Genomic DNA, 6,797 nt, shown 5'->3' on the forward strand with positions numbered 1-6,797 from the left:
TTAGTTTCGTGGGAAAAGTTCACACATCTTCGTTCGATCTATTATCGACTGGCCAATTTGCTGGGCATTGTTGGCAGCCGTGGTGTCAATCAAATTAGCGATGAATTTTCGCAAATTTTTTACTATGTTTGGACATGTATGCCAATTGTGGATTTTATCTGGGTACAAACACTCATTTGATTTATAGAAATTTTATAGAAAACTTCGGTATTTAAATTGGCTTCGTTCGAGTATAATAGCATTCACTCATTCATTCGTGATAAAAATATCACCGAAGGCATTTTCACGCTCAATAATCCATTCACTGCCCCTAATTTCTTTCTTTTTCATACTTGGTACATACAGTGGTAGCTACCTAGAATACTCTGTTTACATTCATTTTCACTTAATCACTAATCGTCTTGCAGGCTTTAGTAATAAATATTTAATTAGAAGAAAATCTATTGAGGCCCGATGGCCCGAGATATTCCCACGAGGAATGAGTTGCGTATTTTAATTGTCCAAGAATGCGTATTTTTAATCAAGTCCAAGAATAAAGCCATCTATTTTGAATAATGGAAAGCAAGTTTTTTTGCATTATATAGAGTAGGTGTTAGGGAAACAGACTAGCCTGACCACCCTGTCAACCGTTCAGTTGTTCAGTTGGAAACTTCGGAAGGGCAGTTGACAATTGTCACATTCACACAATCAATAGAAATAGACCGATAGGGACAGATAGGAAAGTAAACAATCACAAAACAATAGAAGGATTGATAGGTAGTACAAAAGTGGAAGCTTAAATAGAGAATTTACGATAATTGAACATGTATTTACATTGAAACAGATAAAGTTAGAAAACGTTGCACAACAGTCCGACACAGATAGCGAAATACACAAAAAGGACTATAAATGTAAGTTTACACACGATGAAACATTATGTTGTAACTCTAATCAAATAAAAATTCTAGCTTAAAGCATTCTCCAACGTACAAACGAGTTTGCTAAATAGAGTTCCGAAACGCTTGTGGTCACGACTGGGTCGCAACAGCAGGGTTGGCCAAAAGGTAATCCGCGGTCTACTGGTCGCCCGCGTAGGTATTCCTATGCGCCCGCCTGCTGGTCTAGGATAGTGTCTCTGCAATAACATTGAGTTAAATATCCCTTCACCTTATCCTGTGATCATTTTATGATGTATACCCATATCAATGAAACATTTAAACATTTTAGTAGGGGTTTTTTTTTCGTGTACGTGGGGATCGTTCAAATTTTGTACACTCAAACAGCCATTCCATGCCAAACTGATATAGCGGTTCTAAGATTTTCGTCAAAAGTGGTAATTTTGTTCTTTATTGCAAAACATTAGTTGACAGTTGATATATAAAATATAAAATATAGCGCCCTCTAGTCCAAAGCCATGAAAACAATAAAAAACGACTACAATCAATAATTACGAAAATTAAATCCATTCCATCCCATTTCATCATTGGCTTCAATTTGATATGTCGATCATCAAAATCGGTTCAGTAGTTCACAAGTTACGAATTTTTGAAAAAAGTCATTTTTGGAAAAAAAGGAGAAAAAGTTGATTTTTTTGGACACACCACAATGGAAATGGTCACCCTTATGTAAAAATTTAAAAATAGGGGTCTACTGTTTTGCAGTAAAGAACAAAATTACCACTTTCACGAAAATCTGAGAACCAGTATATCGATTTGGCATGGAATGGCTGCACATTATTGTTTATTTGATTCTTATAACTTTCAGTTGTTCGACCAAAACGTGTACTAAAATGTTTCTAAAACTGAGAATTCTGAAAGCAATTATACATCCGGTATAAGGTTTCGAATAGATTTAAAAGTAAATGCTTGTAGAAAACTTCGCCTTGCAAATTACCGATTGTGTCTTCTAATGAAGCCTTATCATTCTTATTTTGACTAATTGTGTAAAGTATTGCTACCGATAGACATAGTCATGAACAGAACAGCAGAGACGAGTGGGAATTAAGGAGATTCTGAAATTAAATATTAATAGCATGCCTCTGTCTTTATAATTCAACATATTAAAACGTATGTCAATGATTTGGATTTATTTCTAAAGTATGCCTTGTAGAAAAATTATAGAAAATTCTACCCATGACGGAACGAACGCAAATTTGAGATATTACACATAACTTATAAAATCCATAGGATGATTATTGAAACAACAAGCATCATCTATGTTTCACAACAGGCACATTTATTTTCATATTTTTCGTATTTTTCCATTTCTTATATATTTTAGTACCTTTAGTGAAACAAGTCAAATTGCTAACACTTATTTCAGTTTTCTAAACAAATAACTGCGAATCAGATCCGAATAACACGATACAAGAGTAAATAGTTCAAACGGAAATACTTGTAATTTTATTATTATTGCAGCCGATTGGTATATTATTTAGGGATTTCTAAAGTGGTCGATATCCTTGGGGTCCTATAGGTTTCCCAGGGGTCGATATGAACGAAAACTGATATTGGGGGTCGATGAGGTCTAAAAATCTTAGGTCTTAACACAAGTTCCTCATTCAGCTCGCGCAGTCCGAAGACATCGGTCGCAAATTTGTTCGCGTCTATCATATAGTGGAGATTATACCGTTATAAGTGGCTGATGAAGTTATTCCGTTCTAACGGGGTTCTCTTTATTGCGTGAGTGAGAAGAGCAGCAATCACAACCAGCGTGAGGAAGAAGTTCTCCACCGCGGGCGCGGTGCGTGTGCCGTATCATCGCTGTGTGTGCTTTATCATCGTCATCGATTCCATCATCGTGTGGTGGTGCGATTTACCGTTGCAGCTGTACCGAGCGATTGCCACGCGGTTCGATTGGGACACCGTTTCATTTCATTCGCATTGGTGTGCGATTTAGGTATAATATATATATATGTATATATATATATATATATATATATATATATATATATATATATATATATATATATATATATATATATATATATATATATATATATATATATATATATATTAGGTTTAGGAAGATAGAAGAATTCAAAATTATATTTTTTCATATCTGCCGTAATGGCAGAAGGTCAAGTTGAAATGGAGATTGAAACTACTGTTTCCTCCTCACTAGCTACAACGGGGGCTGGGAAGTCGCTCAAACGCGTTCCCCCCTCAGAAGATGTCTCTTCAGAGAAAGAGTTAATTAACCTCAACAAGCCCCCCTCAAGAAAATAGGCAAACTTTTCCTCTTCGCCCCCTCAATCTCCCGCTCCCGCTTCCGCTCAACTCACGAACTTGCCTCCCAGTCCTACTGATCCCGCTCCCGCTCAACAATCGACCTCGTCCTCCCCCTCAGTTGTTTCCTCTCCTCGTGTCAAGGTCTATCCAGACGATGCACCTGGAGCTGGTCCATGGGTTGTTTTTTTCCGGCCCAAACCTAAAGGAAAATCTATTAATGTCATTCAGGTTTCGAAAGATCTGGCAAGATTTTATTCCTCCGTGGTCGAAATCTCTAAGGTTAGGCCGAACAAACTGCGTGTTGTCGTGAGTGATCAGAAACACGCAAATGTAATTGTGATCGACGAGAGGGTTCACCCTAGAGTATCGTGTCTACGTGCCTTCCCATGACGTAGAAATCTCGGGGGTGGTAACTGAAACGAGTCTGACGTGCCAATTGATAAAAGAAGGAGTTGGTAAATTCAAAAGACTCCCTTTGCTGGGCGTTAAAATTTTGGACAGTCGCCAACTAGGTAAAGTATCCCAAGAAGAGGGAAAAACGAAATTCACGCCGTCAGACTCGTTTCGAGTAACTTTTGCTGGTTCGGCCCTCCCTGACTACGTCATGGTGGACAAATTGAGACTGCCTGTGCGACTCTTCGTGCCAAAGCCCATGACTTGCAACAAATGCAAGTCAGTTGGTCACACTTCAGATTATTGTGCCAACAAGGAGCGCTGTGCAACTTGCGGAGAGCAACATGTGGGGGAATCCTGCAGTGCGACTGAGCATAAATGTCCATATTGCGGGGGATCCCCACACGTGCTCTCAGCTTGTGAAACTTACAAGAGTCGCTGGGAGAAACAGAAGCGCTCTTTGAAGGAACGCTCAAAACGCACTTTTGCGGATATTTTAAAGGGCGCTTCTCCACTGGCCCAATAACAATTAATCAACACTCAAAATGTCTTCGCCACGTTACCCCTTGACGAAATGGAAGCGGACACAGCTAACGGGGGCACACCGTTCATTTTTCAAGGGAATCCCCGGCGCAAAAATGTTACCACTCCCAAAGTTCAAGGACAAGCCCCTCCGGTGATACCCCCTGTTAGCATGCCTAAAAAATCGAGTGCAGCGGACAAGCAAAATCAGGTTCCTCCTGGTTCCCGTGGGAATGGTTAACCTTTGAACGGCCCAGCACTCGAGGGGACATCAAAAACCCCAACTGTCCCTGTTTTTCCGTCCAGTTCAACTTCCCAATCGGGATTTATAAAGTTGACTGACCTTGTGGATCAAATCTTCACGTGTTTTAACGTTTCCGACTCCATCAGAACCATTGTCATCTCAATGCTTCCAGTGTTAAAGACAATTTTGCAGCAATTGATGCAAACATGGCCCCTCCTTGCAATGATTATCTCTCTTGATGTCTAATTTAAATAGAGAGGTCGGAGATATCACTGTTTTACAGTGGAATTGTCGTAGTCTTATCCCTAAATTGGATACTTTCAAATTTCTAATTCATAAATTGAATTGTGATGTTTTTGCTCTGTCCGAAACCTGGCTCTCTTCTCAAAATGATCTCTCTTTCCACGATTTTAATATAATACGCTTGGACCGCGATGACAGATACGGAGGGGTACTATTGGGGATTAATAAGTGCCACCCATTTTTTAGAATTGAAATTCCACCTATTGAAGGGATCGAAGCTGTTGCTTGTCATGCAAACATCAGAGGCAAAGACCTCTGTATTGTTAGCTTGTATTGGCCTCCGAGAGCTGCGGTTAGCCGCAAGCAACTTGTTGACATGTGCTCACTCCTTCCTCAGCCACGATTGATCTTGGGAGACTTCAACTCTCACGGAACTGCCTGGGTGGAACAGTACGACGACAATCGTTCATCGTTGATATATGACCTTTGTAACAGCTTCAATATGACCGTTTTGAATACTGGGGAAACAACACGTGTACCTAAACATCCTGCTAACCCAAGTGCTCTTGACCTCTCGCTTTGCTCGAATTCACTATCGTTAGATTGCAAGTGGAATGTAACTAGGACCCCAAAGGACCCCAACGGTAGTGATCACTTGCCAATCAAAATTTCCATCACCATTGGGTCGAAATCTTCTGAATCTATAAACATGGCATATGACCTCACAAGACACATTGACTGGAAAAAATATGCGGACGCTATTGCTCTAGCCATCAATTTAAGAGATGGTTTGCCTCCATTGGAGGAGTATAACTTCATTTCTCGTTTGATCTATGACAGCGCTTATTGGCGAACTTTCGTGGGAGGTTTGCCACGAGAAACGTCAATGAAAAAATTATGAAAAGTGGCTCGAAACATGAGAAATCGCTCTTCATCGAATGAAAGCGAAGAATATTCACAAAATCCATTTTTAAATTTGCACGGAAAGTTTGTCCCGATTCCGTTCCTGTGCAAAAAATTGTTAGAGATATACCACAAGATAGGTGCGATCTTGATTCCGAGTTTTCGATGGTAGAATTGCTCTCCTTTCTTGTAACAATTCGGCTCCAGGAACAGATAGAATTAAGTTCAACTTGTTGAAACACCTCTCTGATGTGGCGAAATATCGCTTGTTGAATTTATTCAATCGGTTTCTGGAGCATAATATTGTTCCAGATGATTGGAGACAAGTGCGAATTATAGCTATTCAAAAACCCGGAAAACCCGCGTCCGACTTCAATTCGTACCGCCCAATAGCAATGCTGTCTTGTATACGGAAATTGTTGGAGAAAATGATCTTGTTTCGCCTTGATCGATGGGTTGAAACGAATGGCCTACTCTCAGATACACAATATGGGTTCCGCAGGGGCAAGGGGACGAATGATTGTCTTGCGTTGCTTTCTTCAGAAATTCAAATGGCTTACGCCGAAAAAAAACAAATGGCTTCAGTATTCTTGGATATAAAGGGGGCCTTTGATTCAGTTTCAATAGAGGTTTTGTCAGACAAATTACACTCTCGGGGTCTACCGCCTCTATTGAATAATATGTTATATAACTTGCTTTGTGAGAAACATTTGAATTTTTCTCGCGGAGATTCGGCAGTAAGTCGGGTCTCTTACATGGGCCTCCCTCAGGGCTCCTGTTTAAGCCCCCTTTTGTACAACTTCTATGTAAGCGACATCGACAATAGCCTTACACAAAATTGCAGCCTAAGACAACTTGCAGATGATGGAGTGGTGTCTGTCGTAGGATCAAACGAATCCGACCTGCAAGGACCCTTAGAAGATATCTTGAACAATTTTTCAACCTGGGCCATTGGGCTAGGGATCGAATTCTCCACGGAGAAAACAGAGATGGTGGTTTTTTCTAGGAAGCATAGACCAACAAAACCATAGCTTCAACTTTTGGGTAAACCGATCACTCATGCTATGTCATTCAAGTATCTTGGGGTCTGGTTCGACTCCAAATGTACTTGGGGGCCCATATTAGGTATCTGAGTAAAAAATGCCAACAAAGAATAAACTTTCTCCGTACAATTACCGGCACCTGGTGGGGAGCCCACCCCCAAGATCTTATAATTCTTTTTCTCTCAGTGATGGAGTATGGCAGTTTCTGTTTTCAATCAGCTGCCAAAACACACCTCATTA

Source organism: Toxorhynchites rutilus, chromosome 2 (genome assembly GCF_029784135.1).
Source record: "Toxorhynchites rutilus septentrionalis strain SRP chromosome 2, ASM2978413v1, whole genome shotgun sequence".
Lineage (NCBI taxonomy): Eukaryota > Metazoa > Arthropoda > Insecta > Diptera > Culicidae > Toxorhynchites > Toxorhynchites rutilus.